We start from the raw sequence: 21,023 nt of genomic DNA on the forward strand, positions 1-21,023 counted from the left end.
TTAGGAGCTCTTTTTAGCATTTGTGCCATCCTGCTGTATTATTATGATAAATGTACATTCAAGGTATTTTTTTCAGACATAAGCAGTTAAACAGTTGGAAAATCCCGAAAGAGAAACATAAAACAACTAAAACTCAGCACAATGATGCCTTAAGTTGCAGTCCCAATCAGCAGTGAACTCCTTACAGCACATTAAAACAGGAATCATCAGAGTACTCATTCAAATTGTCGGGTTTATATATCATTCTCTGAAAATTCACATTCTAAACAACTCAACGCCACTGGACACAAATGCATTGGTTTCCTTGAGACTAATTTCATTGTCAGCTTTTAATAAAACACTGTCAGCAGAGTAGTATGATTTAGCTTTGCTTGGTTTGTTAAACTGTGCTGTTTGACTTCATGTAGATTTCTGTAATTACTGATGACTAGAAAAATGAAAAAAAAAATGAAATGTAAGTACTTCGTTGGCCATATTTCAAAAAGTTTTATATAGGAATATATAGTACATGAGTTTACATACCCAAGCCCATTGAAAATGAAACAATTCAAAAATATTAACTGTAACTGTATAAAATGGTATTATATGGAAATGGGAAGTCCCCCATTCTTCAAGCATGATGTAGAAGTGGTATATAAATAATTGTGCACCCACCCATTTGTACCCTAGAGTGGCCATTTCTTGTATATCTAATTAAGGAGCATCTTAAAGGCATAGTCCCTATTTGCTGGAGCAAAAATAAAACCAATGACTTCTTTTTAAAGATACTTTCTTGTCTACTGATACATTAGATGGCTGATACATTAGATAGCTTTAAGAAAGGGTTGGATGTTTTTTTTTAGCACATGAGGAGATAGCTAATAGTACAAGTTGATCCAGGAACTGGTCCGATTGACATCTTGGAGTCAGGAAGGACATTTTCCCATCTGATGCAAATTGGAGAGGCTTCAAATGTTTTTTTTTTGCCTTCCTCTGGATCAACTAGTAGTTAGGCAGGTTATATATAGACTTGAAAGGTTGAACTTGATGGAAGTGTGTCCTTTTCAACCAAATTTACTATGTTACTATGTTACTTCTGGAGGATAGTGCCCCATAGTTAAAACAACCTTGACTTAATTTATCCTTCCATCTATGTACTTGGCAGTGAAGTAAGTGGTCAGCCAGACATGTCTAAACCCTGGGAATGGTCCTTAGTATTGCCCAGACACAACTGTAGAGGAAAAAAAATGATTTCTTTCCTTTTTTACATTTTCCTTCATAACTGCTAATTCTCTCTTCCATGCCAAAAAAGAAGGAGGGCCCAGAGTGCTCTGCAGGAACAGGTAGAACATAAAACTTAGTACTGTCCGTATACTGTATATATATATATATATATATATATATATATATATATATATATATATATATATATTTATATATATGTATATATTTATATATTGTTGTCTAAATTATATAACTTTGCTTTTGTAATATACTGGAGAAAAGTAACCATATAGTTATTTTGGGTGCAACTATTTAGGCACTATTTGGATGATGAATTTACAAAGATGAATATTGTTACAATAAGCCACCGGAGTAGAATGACCTAGGGGCTAAAGGGTAGAGCCTTGATTTCATTTGGGTGTGATCAGTTAAAAACAGTTGATGATGGAATTGGAAGGCATATTTTATATCATAGGTATATAGCATAAGGCTATATTAAACCATAAAGCTTGGTCTTTCGGTATAAAGGGTCTTCCATAATCTGGATCATCATACATAAACTCTGCTAAAAAATCATTTAAGCATGAAATAAAGCCAATAGCATTGTTTTGCCACCAATATGGATTTCTTTAGTTAGGTTCAATACAAGGTACTGTTTTATTATGGAAGACAATGAAATAATGTTAAAACATTGACTCTATTGGAGATTGCCTTCCCATAATTCAAATCTTTCTAGTTTCTTCACAAGGAATCCTATACCTGTATATGTGCATGCATGTGTGTGCTGCAGTCGAAATATAGAAATGAACATGAGGACCTAATCAACCGTGTGGCCATTTACTTATGGCCTCGTAAGCTTTACTTACTATTGATCCCTCGTTTATACGAGGGAGAGAGTGTTGGTATATCATAAGTAATATATCATTTTTTTTGTATGAATTGAATAAGTCAACTAACTTATAAAATCATTAGGGTAAATCGTCTGACATCATTTCATTTAAAAACATGATGTTTTATTAATCAGGGAAGTTTTAAATGCATGTCAAGGATTTTCAAAATATATTTTTACCCAAAAGCAACTTGTCTGGAATATTACTGATGTTTTCATACAAAAGTGTAAACAAGATTTAGAAAAGTAGCAGTGCATATCAAACACTGAGATTTGATATGTGACACATTCAAACTACAGAACAATATTTTGGTAAAAATAAAGCTGTCAGAATTCAGCATTACACAGATGATATGTCAACCACACAGTTTTTTTTTAGATTTTGTTTCCTAAAGCCCTATGTTCTGTAACGGCCTCCACTCTAAAAAATATTTTTCATACAGTTTTTTGAAAAGCAACAAGTTTGTTGCATTGTGAAATATAATTCCTATAAAGGCATACAGATGAGAATTCAGGTAGGATCCTGCCTGGAATTGAACCAGTGACCTTGTGTTTTAATGCTGTCTGCATTACCATTGCTTTATATGAGCAAACAGCTAAGGTCCTTGTTCGCTGTTATGGAATCCTAGTATACCCTAGTAGTCATGAATGGCTCAGCTATTGCTAATCTGGCCACAGGTGCTCAGTATTAGCCACTACTCCACCTATATAACCCTCTGCTTTGCACTCACTCACTGCCTGTTACAGGTCAAACTTGCTTGGTCCTAGGTGCTCTGTTCCTGCAATTGCTGGTCCTTTGATTCCTGCCACCTGCTCCTGTACCATGTGTGATTTCTTGGTTCTGACCCAGCTTTTCCCTGACCTTGATTTTGCCTCAAAATTCTGTTCCTGTTATCTGGTTATGACCAGGCCTGTCTGAATACATCCAGCTCCTTCCTTACTGGCTCCTTTCCAAAGTATAAATTCTGCGCCCTTGCTTGCCCCTGTAGGAGTTACTGGATTGTTATGCGGTAAGTCCTGGCAGCAACTGAGTAGCTGAGGGCCATTCCCAAAGACAAAGGTGGCTGTTTAAGCCAGAAGAGCATGCCTAGACAAGAATCCAGTCACTCCCCTGGGGTTTGGGTTTGCCATATGTGACACTTGGGGGGTTATTTATCAAATGTCGAGTTTGTGAGGTTTTTTCTACCTCGAATAAAATCACAATTCAAATGTTTGCTTATTTATGAAAAAAACCCAATTGAAAAAAACTTGATTGAATGCAATCAGGGAAAGTTTATTGAGTTTATATGCTAAAAAAACCTCAAATACAGTACCTTGAATTTATCGAGTTTTTGAGCACAAACCACCGTAAAAACCCGAAAATCATGCAGGCAAAAAACATCTTCAAGTGGTTAAAGGGACCTCTGCCATTGACTTCTACATGATGGTTTTAGCTGGATAGGTTTTAGCTTGAGTATTTTCGGAATTGGGCTTTTAGCAGCTTTGGGGCATAATAATTCTCTAAAAAATTGAGTTTTTTAGTGAAACTACCCTGGAAAACTTGAATTTTTCGAGAAAACACACCTCACCCTTTAATAAATCACCACTTTAATTACTCTAACAGCAGATTACAAAAGAAATCCACCCAGCAACTTATAATTTGCTTTCATTATAGATAATGTAAATGGCTAAAAAAGACAGTTGGCAAAATTGCTAGATATATGCACTATATATGCTAACGGTAGCAATATTGCCCTTACACAGTTTTGTTACCATGTGGATACAAGTTGCCGAATAGGCACAAAGTGTAATTTTTTTACCCACAAACAACCCAGGCCTGGTGCACGCTGTCATGCTGTACAACTTGCACGCTTTATGCATTCTTCTTACTTATTCACAGGGCCACCATAAAGAGTGTGCTACGCTACTACAGTTAGAAGAAGCCTTGTGAAAGAGGTGGCTCCCAAGATTGAAAAGAGGTAGACTTTGTGTAGAGTGGCCAGGGTTTGGGTGGACCTTTGGTATATTTGAGCAGTGTTAGTTGTATGAACATGTGTGCAAGGGACATTTTTTTCTTTACTTTTTCTTTATCTGTTTGCATTATTACTGTCAGCCATGCTTACCCATAGTTTGGGCTAAATTGCATTCAGAGTTCAACAGAGTTGAGCAAATTATTTTTGCCTGATGCAGTTTTGCACTGAAATCTGCAGCTTTGCCAGTGGTGAAATTTTTCACCATAGATATTGTTTTGACAAAAAACAAAACAAGTTTGATCATGTGGGAAAATAGCCATTGACTCCAGTGCATTTGGCTCAAGACAAAATACAGTAAAAAAAAACACCAAATGACTCCAAAGCAAAACATTTTCATCATTTTGGTAATTTTCTAAAGTTTTGCTACCTTTCAAGTTAGCACCTTGCATTGAATTTTCAATCCAATTGTACAATTGGATTATAGTAGGATGATTGTGAAGTTGCCACTGCATTATGAATATGGCAAGAGTAAACAAACTAGAGGATCTCCTCCTCTACCACTACTGAGTAATTTTGCTATTCTGAGCACTTCTTATATCACCTTTGGGAGTAACATCTGGTTCAAGAGCAGTGCAAGAGCAGTTTTTGACCACAAGTTGCTGTGAAATTGTAGAAGCAACCCATAATTTTAAAAAAAAATAATATTATAGGTATGGGATCTGTTATCTAGAAACTCATTATTCAGAAAGCTCTGAAATACAGGACAGAATTCCCTTTTACCATTAAGTATTTCTTATGTAAACTAAAAATAGGACAGATCCGTTTTTGTGGCAAAACAATTCTGGGGAGATTAAAAAAAAACCCTTATCAGGAAAAACCAAGTCCCAAGCATTCTGGTTAATAGATTCCATACCTGTCTTATTTTCATCAGTACTCATGGGCACTTAATTATGGCACTTAGCTAACAAAAAGTCTAAATTATAAGGGACATTTTTAAATTGAAACATATGGGATCCTGGGATAAAAGCCAAGTTTCACTCACATATTTTCCATTTTTATGAAATTAAAAGTAAAAATGAAAAATTCAACTTTACTCAGTGGACTTACTGAATATATTTAATTAGCATTATTAGAAAAGAAAATGCCCATACTTCAGAATAAGTTAATTCATATAACATTTGCACATCCCTTGAAAACAGCCACAAAAAACTCTTTTCATAAATATCTTATTTAAGAAGAATACAACATAATGCATTTATGTCAGTGAACAATTAGGGGCAGATTTATCAAGGTTAAATTTCAAGGGTTAATAAACCCTCGACCCTCGAATTCGAAGGATTTAGCGGAAATGCTTTGATCGAACGTTCAAATAAAAATCGTTCGATCGAACTATAAAATCGTTAGAATCGAATGATTCGATCAATTTTAAGCGATCGATCGAAGGATTTTTATTTGATCAAAAAAAAAAAGCTTAGAAAAGTGCTGGGGAAGGTCCCCATAGGCTAACATTGAACCTCGGTAGGTTTAAAGTATGAAGTCGAAGTGTTTTTAAAAGAGACAGTATTTTAACTGGTCGAATAGTCAAACGATATATAACTTCGAATCGTTTGAATTTGACCCATTCGATGGTCGAAGTACCCAAAAAAATACTTTGAAATTCCAATTTTTTTTTCATTCGAATTCTTCACTCGAGCTTAGTAAATCTGCTCCTTAATGTTTGTATGTGGAAGTTAGTATCAATAATGACAAGATTAAGATATTAATACTTGTACACAAATTGCTTTCAATGCAATGCCATTCCTACTATGATTTTTTTTATGTACGTTATGAACTTTTCTAAGTGAGATACTGAGCTTTTTTTTTTAGAAAAAATGTGCTTTACATTCTAAATTCAAGGGCTTAGATGTATAGATGTAGTCATTGGGCAGGGCATGCAAGACATCTCTTCTTGGTGTTCATAAAATCACACATGAATCCCTTTTTCTGGAATTGCCATAATAGAATATGGAACATATTAAAAAATAAATGTTAAAATGAAGTGAACAAGCAAACCAAAATTGTTTTATATCCCACATATGGAATTCAATCTTTTAGCAAAATAGTGAATCAAAAAATAGCAAACATCTCAGAAACCGCTGAAAATATAAATGAACGTAAATTGCAAGGGGATTCTGAGTTTACATTAATTATATTTTTGGGTTTAGATCCACTTAAAATTACCTGTGATCTATAACCCTAAATGACAAGCCATATGAATACACCAATGGTGGTAGCTCGTCTGCATAGGCATATATAATGGGTATAGTTGCTTAAAACAGGAGTGTGTATGTGGATATGCATATATGAAAATCAAATAAAGGCAATTCTAGTGAAAAGAAACGTGCACAATACCATGTATAACATTAGTCCAGAAGAAACAAGCACCAATAAATTAAACCTATAGTCTATTCTCTATGCATGTTTGGAAGTCACATAACCTTTAGTCCCTAACTTATTTAGGAAATTATATACATGGCACTGGATCAAAAGCTAAATCTGGGAGACCACATTTACTGCAGCATTTCTGTCTAATTTCCGTCTTTTCTACATGTCTCTAATGGAAAAGCACACTGGGGACTTATTTAGCTGCAAAAAGTTATTTATTTCAACAGTTTGGCTGATATTTGAGCCTTTTTTTCAAGATATTGAAAAAGACTGAAATATCAGCCAAAAGACTGAAATTAATGTAATAGCTTCTTATAATGAAATAAGTCCCTAGTGTGCTGTCTCAATTAGATATGTGGATTATTGCTAAAGAAGAATCTGTACTAGTGTATGGAAAAAATATTAGACGTGGGTCCAACATGCAGTGTTTTAAAATTCCTTCCATTGCTGCTAAGTATTATTGATGGAGCTGCACTGAGAGCCTCATTGGGATCTTATTGCTTCTTGTTAGTTTCTTGTTGTCTGGAACATGGTAAAGGAGGCAAAACATTATTTTGCTGTACAGTGCTTTGCCCTCAAGGAGCGCTATACAAATAAAAATATTCATACATTTAAAAAAAGAAATATTGAGTTCTGACTATTCTGTTTGTAACAGAATGAGCACAACTTACAGTAAATTGTGTTTGCTTTCTTTTGTTACGTTGCACAAAAAATGTGTCCACCAGAAACTAAATAGAACAAGTTAATATTCGGGCTTATCCATGTGTGCAAGTGCAGCTGTGAGGTGGCAATGCAGCTGATGCAATTGTGGCCGATGTGTTACAACATGTGCAATTGTGATTGTTGTTTGACATGAATAGATACAATTACACAGAAAGGAGAGAATGTTATATGCTTCATGATTGGAAAAAAACATTTGCAAAGAGTTGTGCACCTGCTGGCGACCATGTTTGCTCCATTTTTGACTGATTAAGACCTCAATGATTTCCTTGAAAAATTTGTGACCGGACTGCTTTTGCGACAGTTCGCAGTGTATGTAATACTATTTTGCATTCGCAAACCATTTTTTGTGACAAAATATTTAGCGAAACTCCAGAGTAGGTGATATCACTCCAACTTGCAGTACAGCAGTAAAGAGTGATTGAAGTTTATCAGAGCACAAGTCACATGACTTGGGGCAGCTGGGAAAATGACAATATGTCTAGCCCCATGTCAGATTTCAAAATTGAATATAAAAAAATCTGTTTGCTCTTTTGAGAAATGGATTTCAGGGCAGAATTCTGCTGGAGCAGCACTATTAACTGATTCATTTTGAAAAAAACAATTTTTACCATGACAGTATCCCTTTAAATTCAAATGCAGAAAGAATACTCCAGCAGCACTCCTTCAACTGCAAATTTAAATAAACATATTGTGGTTGCGTAATGTTTTTTTGGGGTATTATTAATGACCCAATTGCTCCTTCTGGCATACAGTAGATTACAGTTTATAGTTGACTCCTTACACACAATTTCTGTAGAAGATGATCTACAGAACTACATACTCGCACCTCTTCTCTGGTACACATCAACTTGGATTGATTTGCCAGACACGAATTTGTGGCAAATTTCCATGTTTCGTTGCAAGCAAATTAATTCACAAAACTGCAACGACAATTCACAAGCAAAAAGTTTGTTGCGTCAAAAAAAAAATTGGCACGTGCATAAAAATTGTTGTGCATCAAAATTATTTGGATTCCCATTGATGTTAATGCATTTGGACCAATTAGTCTCAAGTATAAAAATTGTAGCTTGCGTCAAAATTGACGTGCGTCAAAATTATTTTGATGCCCATTGACTTCAATGCATTTTGCACAGATTCACCCATTACTAATACTAGCTCTTTAACACTTGCACCAATATCTATATTTAGCAAAAAAAGGAAAATACACAACAGGGAAGACCGACTGAAAAATGTATATATATTGTCCCCATATTGTTAAGTGCCATAACCAAGAATAATTATCATGTAATTATTTTCAGGGATGCACCAAATCATGATGTGATTTGGGATTTAGCCAAACACAAGCATGTTCTTTGGTGGAAGATTTGGTATTTTGGTATTTGGCCAAATGGATTGAGTGTATCCTTAGTAATAACATTTCTATTTTGAAAATTAATAAAAAAATGTAAAAGTGTATGAGTACAGTAAAAGTAGTTTGGAAACTCTAAGCTTTTTTTCAAAGCCTGCACAATATTTCTTAAAACCATCTGGAAACAATTAATATTTATGATACAACAGAATGACTGGGATAAATACTACTACTTGTTTTTCAAATTTGTATGTTTTATCTATTCCAATTGTAGCTTTTTATGCAGCAAAATAATTAAAACAACAATCACATTTATCTGGAATATCAATAAAAGCCTTTTATTTGCAGATAATTACAGCTTATAAATTGTTCATTGTAAAACTACACATTTGTATTATCCAGTTCCAGAAGAAGATAGGCTATTGTTGCCTGCCTATTTCAACTATAATTTATAACCCTGAAAGATAAAAGAATAAAGTGTGCCTGAAACACTTAAGAGGTCATGTAATATTAAGTTGTGGGGTATTGAGTAGTGAAAATTGATTTATTCAAAGCAAGGGTCACCTTTTCTGATAGCAGAAAGAAGCTTATTTTTTCATAATCCTATGATATTGTTTCATTTCTGTAAACACAATGCAATACCAGTTTTTAGAAAGTTTTATAACATAGAAAGGAATATACAGTTGGTAACTGACAAATGTCAATATTGCTTAAAAAGCTTATAATGATTTTTTATAACAGAATTTGTACTAAAATCTAATAAAAAGTTGACCACACACAGACAATTCTTAATGAGCAGAACTCTGCCCCATTTGTGCACCACGGTTACCCAAGTCAAGTTTACGGAACTGTTCATTATTCAGGTCAACAATTAACTCACACAATGCCCATAGGCAACATGCATGAAATGCCCAAACCCCAACCAGATATTGGCAAAATTTTAATTTTGGCCTCATGTACTGGTCAATCAGCTCACAATTCTGTCAAAATTGGTTGAGCCTGCAGAGAAAGTTTGCTTGTTAATGAGCAACTTAAGATCAAAATAAGCACACAATTAGCTATGCCCATTCTTTTTCAAATTCAGCAACAATATTTTTATTAACTGGATACATTTCCATTTAAAACCTGCTGATCAATAAGAAAGGGGTCTCTAGACATAGAATAGTTTTTACAACATGTGGTTCTGAATAGTGATGGGTGAATTTCTACCATTCTGCTGAAAAATGTGCGAATTTCCTGCAAAAACGGCAAAAAATTAGCAAAACTCAAAAACTGACGCCCACAGCAATTTTGACGCCGGCTTTAAAGTCAATGGGCATCCGATTAGTGTTGGCGCGTGACAATTTTGATTTCACTTTTCAGACCTGTGTCCAAAATTTTTTGACACTGGTGAATTTTCGTGGGAGTTTTGCGAATTTATTCACCGCCGATGAAAGCGGAAATTTGTCGCGAAATTGCAGGAGAAATTTATTCACCCATTACTATTTCTCAAATAAACCAAAGATGCTTTTCCAAGTTCTTCAATCATTGGGGAATGTAGTCTAAATTCATAAAGGGCTTCTGGGCTACACTCATACTGCCTTCAAGCTGTGCCTGTGTGTCTTTTATGTTTTTTATTGCATTTAATTGAATAAGAATAGATTATAATCTGCACTGGAGAAAGAAATAAACAGGCATCTAAAACTTGAATTAAATGCAGTTCACAGGAGTAATTAATAAACATGGAAAGGAAATACTATTCAACATTTTCTTGTACAAGTCATAATTGAAAAAGTAATTATAGTGAATAACATGTTGATTCACATCTGGAGTCATTGATTAATACAGAGTCTTATAGCACTTTGATAACTGTCCTTAATTTGAATGACACTTAAGTAGTATAGCAATGAGGTATTGTTCATGGAGCTTAATGAATTTCTGTCTAGGCCAGACTCATATAGACATAAATAGAACAGCAGCAATGTTGCCATTCATACAGTACTGGACAATCTGAAATTGGCAGCATACCTGGTTTTCTTTGCCGTTTTACTCCTAGAAACTAAATAAACCCCTGAAAATATTTAAAGGTACTTTCAAAAACAATTCTATGTAAACAATGTCACAAACCAGCCATGTACATACATCAGTTTAATAGTTTTTTCAATATTAAAACCATTTACTGCTATTGTTAATAATGAATTTAATAACTTGCACCACCAATAATTGTCTTACATGTCTAAAAATATCTGGTTTCACCTATGGTTAATGAAAACAAAGCAGCACGTTCCACTTTCCTATCTGATATTTCATGCATGTTTTAGCTGATCTGTATAAGGAGGCATAGTTTAATCTCACTACCATAGAAGAATCTGAGTAGAAAACAAATAGAGCATGACAAGGTCTTAACTTTAGGAGAGTATATTAGGTGGTAGGGAAAAGGAGGCAGTGAATGTAATCTCAGGAAATACTGTACTTGCAGACCTTGCTGCGTGCCAAGAAAAGACTGTGTATACAGTACATGTAAAAAGTAAAATAAGAATGTTATCACTGTCAGCCTACATGCCCCACTATGGGAAACACTCTAACTGCTAATTTGGCAAGTAATATACCAACATGAAATTGTGAAGTATTAGAAAAATAAAAAAATAAAAAATACCATAGTATATATATATATTTCTTGAACTGAAGATGTGCATTGTTTTAGTTTTACTTGCTTGTACTATGTTTGCCTTTGTATCAACATATCTAGACAATTTAATCTTGGCTACACCTCATCCTTTTAGCATGATCATGCGAGTCACCTCCACTCACCCTGATTAGTGGGACCAATTTAGTAGCTCTTTATAAAATAAGTAATTCATAAAACTAGACCAAAAGTAAACTAGCACCATATAGATGAATGGTACAATAATCCTGGGTAAGAGGAAACTCCTGTTGTAAGAGGAAACAGCACTTTTATAAAAGGCACTTGAATTAAAATGAGCTCCTTGCACTTCCATTTAATGCCACTCAGCACCACTTAGTCTTTGCCACTGTGCCTATTGATTCAGGGAAATTCTGGAGGCACCTGATTTGCAATTAAACGCACATGAAGTTGCATAAAATTTGGTAAATCAGACGCAATGGCAAGAGCATCACCCTTTTGCAACTGCAATGCTGCCAGTATTCTGGAAACAACTCTGCATTTGGGGGCAAAAAACACACTGATTGTGCTCAAATTGCACTTTGTTCACTGCATTTGCAATACATGTGCCCTATAGTTTGAGCCTGATTTGGGGAGGAAGGAAAGCAAGAGCAAAATCAGAGAAAGCCACCATTATAAAACAGAATCCACAAAAAAATGCTTATTTGGATTTGTTTAATTTGCTTATCCATTTGTTAGGCCAGACATGGCTGGCCCAGTCATAAAGTCCCCAGGCCAATCATCGGATGATATGGGGATAGGTATGTGTAGACTTGTTGGACATAGACCACATCCAGTATCCAATATTGTCCTAGACTTAATGGGCTTTTCCTGCCTTCCCAAACAGATAATAATTGAAGAGGCTACCATTTTGGTCACTTATCAATAAACTCAATTACCAATATAAGGGTTATGATGCTATGTAATTACTTATGTAATACACATATAGGGGTCGAGTTGTATTTAACCTGAAAAATTCAAGTTTTCGAGGGAATTTTCAAATAAAAAAACATAATTTTTTTGAGTTTTTGTAAAAAATCTTTCAAGATTTATTATACCTTGAAGCTTGATAAGCTTGAATCTGAAAATACTCCAGTTAATACCTATCAAGGTCGTGTAGAAGACACTGGCAGAGGTACCTTGAACCATTTGAACATGTTAATAGCCTTCATGATGTTAGAGGTTTTTTTAGGTGGTTTGTGCTTGAAAACACATTCAATTTGAGTAATTTGAGTTTTTTCCCATGGAAAACTCAATCAATTCAAGTTTTTTGGTTGTTCACCTCTAATTCACTGATTCAAGTTTTTTCTATTCAAGTTTTTTCTTAAATAGTAAAAAATTAGAGTCCATTCGAGGTATAAAAAACCTCAAAAAGCTCAAAAATTTGATCTTTGATAAATAACCCCCATAATGTAGTTCTGATATCACCAGCAAAAATTGGGAAGGAGCATAACCCTCAATGTGTGTTGAAACATGTAATTGGTAATGCAACATTTTAAAGAGTTACAATTATTTTAGTGTTTATTGACTACAGGCATTCATTAAATAGACTGAGAATTCCTTAGATTTTGATCTAATTTGATATCCCCAGTGTCGTGTAATAAAAATTTAAACCACCTCCTTGGTTTACCCCTTTAGATCTGGTCTCAAAGATAAATACATTATAGGCAGCACACTGTAGCTGGAGCAAGACATTGCTCATAAGGCATCCTTTTTTGTTATCTGTGATTGTTGGACAGTAAATAAGTAAATAAGTCATGGTTTACCCTCTGATTGGACTTAAATAGCCCCTATGAAATGTGTACATGCTCCAGTTTACTAGGAAAATAACCAGTTCTGCAAAGCTCATTACTTTTAAGTTCTTGGCCAATACATGTAATCAAACACAGCTCCCCTATTTTAACTATGAAAAAAAGAGTTTTAGTTCTGAATCAGCAACATTTAAAATGTTTAGAAGTCAGGGGTAAGTCTGCTATTCATAGATTCATAAATAGTCAAAGAGTCCAAGCACTTAAATTATTTTTATTTTACTAGCATTAAAAAGGTACAAGAGACATCACATAATTCGGATTTCCAAAACTCAAATTTTTTAGATAAATTAACCACAAAACAACTTGAATGCAAAATGTTGGCATCTAAAAGATTGCACATTCATGTAGAAGTCAAAAGGAATTGTGCCACCAGTTGGTAAACTCATTGAAAATGATGAGTAAAATGTTGTGTTGCTTTGGAGGATTTGTTTTAAATTTGAGATTTGAATAAATAAGCACATAAATTTGAGTTCTGTGAGTTTGTATAATTTAAAAAAAGCTCACTAATTCAAATTCTAAATTCTGTTATCTCTAACTGGTATCAATTTCGAGTAAGGTTACAATCAAGAAGTTACATATATTATCATTTTACTTGTGTGATTTATGTGGTGCTGTTCATGTAGAGTTCATGTAGAGATTTGTGTAATTTTAGCATTTTTTTCCTACTTCAAATAAACTTACAATTAAAAAAATAATAAATGTGTGTTTATTTATTAAAAAATCCAAATATTTTGTGAATTTACAAAACAAAGAAAATGTGAAAATTCTAATTGAACAAATAGTAAATATTTTGGCTAGGCCATCTTCCAATTTTCTTCTACATGACCTCCCCAGCTTTTATATTTTGAAGTTTTATATTCAAGTTTTAGCTTCACAAAAATAAAAAATTAATGATTTTTAAACCATTATTCACATTCATGATTTTAAGTGCAAAAAAATCAAATTGCAGTTCAAAAATATGATTGTTGATAAACAACCTTCATAATACAACTGAATCTATAAATACATACACCTAGCATTATAAAAGCTTCTCATATTCTGTAAGAGACAGTTTTTCTGCTCAGTGTTCCTCTAATCTTAAAAACACAGGAAATCTAGCATCATCAAGAGGCATTTTAAGGAGAGTGACATTTACACTGCTTCTTACCACCATCCTTCATAGCAACATTGCCGCTGACGTCTATGTAAATTCTCTTAATAAATGTGAACAAAATGAATTCAATTAAATATGACCTTCTTTATAGTGCTACTTTGGCCTGTGTTTTATACATAAAACAGAAAGGCAGTTCAACTGATGTACCCCCCTACTGTAAAATACAAGGATAATAGAAGGCACCAGTGAGTTTCATGACCTTATAAAGGCATAGTCCCGTAGGCCAAGTACTATTTTAAAGGTCATAGTATGTCAATGTGACTTTCAATAGCCTTATATTTTAAAGTAGTGAATTTGTGTAACACACACGTTACAATGGATCATATGTAATGTTTCCTCTAAACTGTACAATTGGGCCCCCAACACAAATTGTGTTACACAGAGGAAAATATTGTGTGGAAATACATTATTTAGTAATTACTCAGATCCACCCACTTTTATATGCACATACTGTAGTTTTTTTTAACTGCATACAGAAATGGTCATTCTAATTAAAAGTGATCATTAGACTTTGGTCAAGTGACACAAATTACACCATTAAGTGCCATTTATAAATATATTTTACATATTATTCATTGTTCTTATGCGTAATAAAGTTATCAAATACTTTTAAATTTCATTCTTAATATTCACAGACAGTTATTGACCATTATACAAAGGAATAAAGGTTTTACTAAAGAGATTTGGCACAACTTAGGGCTTGACATTCTGAATATTCCTCCATTATTAAAGTGTAAATTTCTACCTGGTTCACATATTTAAAAAAGGGAAAATAATAACAGACTGTTTAATGGCACACAATAATTAGTTATATCTACCCATATACTCATCCTATACAATAGAAAAATAACTTTGTCAGATTCTTTCTTATTCAGTGACAGCATTGGGATTTAGCAGGGAAAAGCTGTCAAATCTAATATTACCCTCTTGTAAAAAGCCATCTAACTTCTTATTTTACATGTGTTTTTGCAGAAAAAAATGGCATGCTTTACCAACTGCTTTAAAAGTAAATCTGACTTCTGCTTGATAAGTATCATTCTCATAAAGTATTCAAACAGATTCAATCCTGTGTCACCAGCTATATTAGTACGGATGGGGTTATATGATTTCTTCATTTAGCCACTGGACTTTTGTCTATTGTCCCATCTTGCACATGCCGCATTTTTACTTTCACTGGAAAAACGTGAATAGGTGGGTGTTGCTTCAGTAAAATCTTTTCTTTCTGCGTACTGCTGTAGTCTGACAAATAAAAACCTAAAATGTTAGATAATTTCCTTTTGTAGCCACTGTATACATGTTATTTCAAATTTTCAGTTCCTAGCACTCTTTGCCATAATGCACATTTGCCACTTATAGTATAACACTGTTCTGTTTAAGTCTAAAATCTGTACAGCTGTTGTTATTTTGTCTCCAGCAAGACATCTTCCCCATCTTTATTCCCCATGTTATGTTTTCCATAATTTTTTTTTTCAAAACATAATGCATAATACTTTGAGGATTGCCATTTTGGTGCCCTAAAACCCTAAACTGCAATGTAGCTAAATACCTTTGCACATGTGGTACGCTAGGGGCATGTTTATCAAATTTTATAGTTATATTAAAAAAAATCAAACTCACCATTTATGAAAACCCAAATCTCCAAAACTAAAAGAGAAACCTCAAATGCAAGGAAATCAAATTCTACTCATCATTTTCAACAGACTCACAAAAACTTTAATTGAACAAAATATCTTGAATTTGAAACTCACATGAATTCACCAGCTTTTAGAGGCTGAATTTTTACATTCAAGTTTTTTAAGTGTAATAAATCTTTCTTGAACATTCGAGTTTGTAAACTCTTATTCCAGTTCATGATTTTTTGTGCAAAAATACTCAAATTGTGGCAAAACTCAAATTTGAACATTGATAAGTCTTTATCTTTTCAATGGGTCAAAAATGTATATGTTATATGTTAAGTTAGTATTGATCTGTTTTCCTTGTGACAGAGGAACCTCCTTAGCTGGTAAACTGTATGCACCCCCTCACTCCTCCCCCATGACCCCTTACTAATCCCACTGCCTCGTCTACCCTAGCTTCGCCATAATTCTTTATCCCATCCACCCCCCTCTTGCCAAGTTTAAACACTCCTCCAACCTCTCCAGCCATTCTTTCTCCTAGCACAGTGGACCCCCTCCATTGAGGTGCAAACTGTCTCGACTGTATAGGTTGTACCCCAAGGAAAAATCAGCCCAGTGCTCTAGGAACCCAAACCCTTCCTTCCTATATCAAAACTAGAGCCACGCATTTAGCTCAATGAGCTCCCGCTGTCTTCTTAAACTTGCACGTGGCATGTGCAAAATTTCAGAAATGACCTTTCCTTGATCTTAGAGCCTAGATCCCTGAAATCACTCTTTAAGGTCGTCCATCTACCATTTATTTTGTCATTAATATGCACTAAGACAGTTGGGTCATTCCCAGCCCCACCCAATAATTTGTCTACCCGATCAACCACATGCCGAACCCTGGCACCAGTAGACTACAAACTGTTCGGTTGTAATGATACGGATGACAGATTACCCTATCCACTTTCCTAATAATTGAATCCCCAACAACCACAATCTGCTTAGGTCTAACTCTGCTCTCCTCCCCACCACTACTAGAGAAACTGGTCTCCCGGCTGTTAGAGAGATCAGCCCCATCTAGAATTGACAATACAGTCACACTCCCATCTTTACACAATCTGGCAAATGTGATAAGATGTGTAAACTCCAGATCAGCCTCCATTTTCCTTTTGCCCACATTAGATTTTCTAACTTCCCAGCTAGCTGCCTCCACATCCTGCTGCTGTTCTGTTTCCCCCAATCTATCTGACCTCGCTAGGTCCTGCTCAGTAAGCAATAGACTCCTTTCGAGATTGTCAATCGACTGCAGTGTTGCAATTTGTTGCTCTGGTGCTCTAACTCGAGCCTCCAAAGTGGCCACCCCCTCAAACTGAGGGAAAACTAACTGCAAAGTAAAGCAGGTTGTGACAAACTTGCTGTAAGCACAATAGCACACCAAACTTTGCTATTTAGCACCTAAAACAGGAAAAAAAACTATAATAATGAAACCACAGTATTTAAATATAAAACCTTGCTATAAAATAACAGTTAATAACAAATATTTATCCTTTTCAGTTGATTTGTTTGCTTTTAGTTGCTTTTTTCCAGTCACCAGCCTGTTTGAAGCATATTCCTCACCATCGTCCAGGGCCATCGTCTTCGTGCTATCCTTTTTTTTTTAACTGGTTACAAAACTATTGGTTAGACACATAATGATGGCCTAGGCACAATAGAAAATTTTTGTAGGATATTGCAGTGTATACATATATTGTATACATTTTAAAGAAAAAAGAAGACAACAGTGTGGAAGAGGAAAACAACACCATCTAAAATGAATAGGAGATAGGCTTATATACAGATACATTCTAAAATACATTTCAAAGATACAGTGTACTTTACAGTACTGATACTGTAATTTTCCTATAACATTTTTGTTTACAATTGGATAACAAATTAACTACACTGTTTTATTGCCTACCCAGACACTTTGTTCTCCTACATATTCCTTACATCTTGCTGGTAGCAATTTGTTATTTGAACATGTAATTGTGCACAAGGACTCAAGGGAGATCTGCCTTTAAGATGGTGGTACTTTTAGGGTTTCCTTAATGTGTTGCACCTACACGTATTACTATACGTGCACCTGGTGAATTGCACATAACATTATTATTGACACCATTTGCCATGAATCAATTTCACACAAATTCTGTAATTATATGGGGCTGCAAAAAGTGTTGCACTTATCAAAGCAGGTGCTAAGTTTAGACCGTAATTGGTGTGATTGGCCAATCACATGTAAGTATTCTGTTACTGTTAAATATTATGACCTAGCTAGAGTACGGCGCTGGCATTAATGAAACTGTTGCATTTTGCATATAAAAAGTTCAGTTGTGTCTATTTTATCACTTTGTAATTAAGTTCATGAACACTAGACGTTCGGTCACTTGAAAATATCCTTTGCTGTCACTGAATGCAACCAGACAGATAACCCAGAACCAGAAACAAATAGTCTACCTTAATGATAATGAATTAATAAATTGGGATTGCAAAAAAGGGATCTAAGCATGGGTGCATGAAACCCCTAAACAAAGCAGAACAACTGTTTTTCTGCGATAATGTAAAATGAAAAAGCTGACAGGTTTGATTTACAAACCTTTTTATACATTGGAAAGGTTAATGGAGAGAGAAACAAAAGTGTGGTGAGAAGTGGCCAGCTTTGAAAAGTAGAACGCTCCAAGTCCTTCAAATAAAAATATCACCCAATTTCTTGAATAGAAATAAACATTTTCACATAGTGGAGTAGAGTAGAAAGAAAAATATTTTTCAAATAAATTCAGATCATTTCACTACATCAGTGAATTGAAAAATAACCACATTTGCAGAAAATCATGGAAATGAAGTGTGACAATGAAACAGAAAAAAAAAACATATTCATAAGGTGCTCCTCAAATAAAGAAGCATTTGACATTACTAATATCATAATATTTAGATCAGTATATGCTTGTCTGTGGATATCTTTATTTCAGTGTAGAAGCAAAAAAACAATCACAGAATAGTAAATGAGATGTATTCTCATTATGGCATTACTGTTGCTCATATTTTTTATCATATCAGCCGTGATAGCTGTTTAGCTGTTTTGTATCCATAAATAAAGTTAATACAGGTTTGGGAACCTGTTATCCAGAATGCTTGGACCTGGGACTTTCTAAATAACGGATCTTTCTGTAATTTGGATCTTCATACCTTAAGTCTACTAGAAAATCATGTAAACATTAAATAAACCCAATAGGCTGTTTTTGCTTTCAGTAAGGATTAATTCTATCTGAGTTTGAATGAAGTACAAGGTAACGGGTTTGCAGATAGCGGATCCCATACCTGTACATACTAAACAATATAATAATTCACACGTGTGGCTTTATTATTTTAATTTTATGGGGCACTATTTTATGGATTAGTCATTATCCCCCTCCAACTTCCATGATTATCCTCAATTGCTCCATGATCCTTCTATTGTGTGCATTGGTGAATTTCCTTTTCCACAAATACAAAAGTTTTAAACAGATATTGCTCTAATTGTGACATTTGCAGTATACATTTTCATACGATACAGTTTCATTCATTTTCTGCATCACGTTTGCTAGGTATGGACCATTTGAAAAATTACTATTTTTTATTAAAAATTTTGTTGTGTTTTGATTTATTGTATTATTTTACAAAATCTCTTATTTTACAAAACAAGTTGTGGGGCCAAACTTTTAAATTTACTATGGGGCAGATTTATCAAGGGTCAAAGTGAATTAGAGGGAATTTTCGAAGTAAAAAAATTCGAAATTCAAAGTAATTTTTTGGATACTTCGACCATTGAATAGGATACTACGACTTTGACGTCGAATTCGATTAGAAGTAAAATAGTTTGAATATTCGACCATTCGATAATCAAAGTACTGTCTCTTTAAAAAAACTTCGACTTCAATACTTCGCCAAATTAAACCTGCCGAAGTCCTATGTTAGACTATGGGGACCTTTTACAACATTTTTGTCTTTAGAGGTTGAAGTAAAATCCTTCGATCGATCGCTGAAATCCTTCGAATCGTTCAATGGAACGATTTTACTTCGATCACAGGATGGCCAATTTTGCTGAAAAATACTTCGACTTCGATATTCGAAGTCGAAGTTTTTCAATTCGATGGTTGAATTTCGAAGTATATTCTACTTCGAAATTTGACCCTTGATAAATCTGCCCCTAAGTGTTTTGTCCTTCGCCTTATGAATATTTAATTGTGGTGTTATGCAAGAATACAAAACTATGGAACTAGCCTGCTCAGAGGCCACGGGGAATTCAAATCAGTTTCGTTTTTGTGGCTCCGCTTCTGGTGTGGAGGTTGATGGTAATGTTGTGCCATTTAACCAGGGCAGAGTCAAGGTCTCCAGATGTCTCACCCCCACCCCAGAGCTGAACCAAATTTACCACTCTTCTAACTTTGCCCAACCAAAAAAATTCTCACAAAGTTCAGGATTTGAAAGGCAACCGCTGTATTTACCCAACCATTAACAAGAAAATAATCAGTACTTGCATTCACCTTAGTACAGCCTATCTTAACAGCCATTGTAGCTGGCAGATTTTATGGATACAAAAACCTTATATGCTTACATATACTTATTGATACTATAAAAAATAATTGCAATTTTTTATAATTATTTTTTTTTTACGATTTATGAAATTTCATAGAATGTTAGTTTCTCAGAGTCATACTTTTTAGCACAAAGAAATGTTTCATTTAGATACTTAATCCACACTTTACTTTGGAATTTATCAAGTCTAAAAAACCATAAAACTTATGAAGACAAAAGTACGACAAGTAAAAGCTGTCAAGGTCATGTCAATTGAAGTTCCCTTTCTTTTTCTTGAAAGATCAGTCTTTCTTTTGTGGTTTTAAAAGTTTTCAGATATCAATTTTTATGAATCATCAGCGAAATATCAAAATCCATGTTGGGAGTGGAACAAACCACAAAAATGGTAAAATTTCTAAATTTGGCAAATCATCTTCTTCTCTTCATATATATATATATATATATATATATATATATATATATATATATATATATATATATATATATATATATATATATATATATATATATATATATATATATATATATATATATATATATATACACACACACACACACACAAATGCCTCTCTACAACATACCTGTATTTCCATGCATGTGTAGAAGATCATTATTGTAGTGGCTTAATTACACTTCATGAACTACA

This window comes from Xenopus laevis, chromosome 1L (assembly GCF_017654675.1).
Source record: "Xenopus laevis strain J_2021 chromosome 1L, Xenopus_laevis_v10.1, whole genome shotgun sequence".
Classification (NCBI taxonomy): Eukaryota; Metazoa; Chordata; class Amphibia; order Anura; family Pipidae; genus Xenopus; species Xenopus laevis.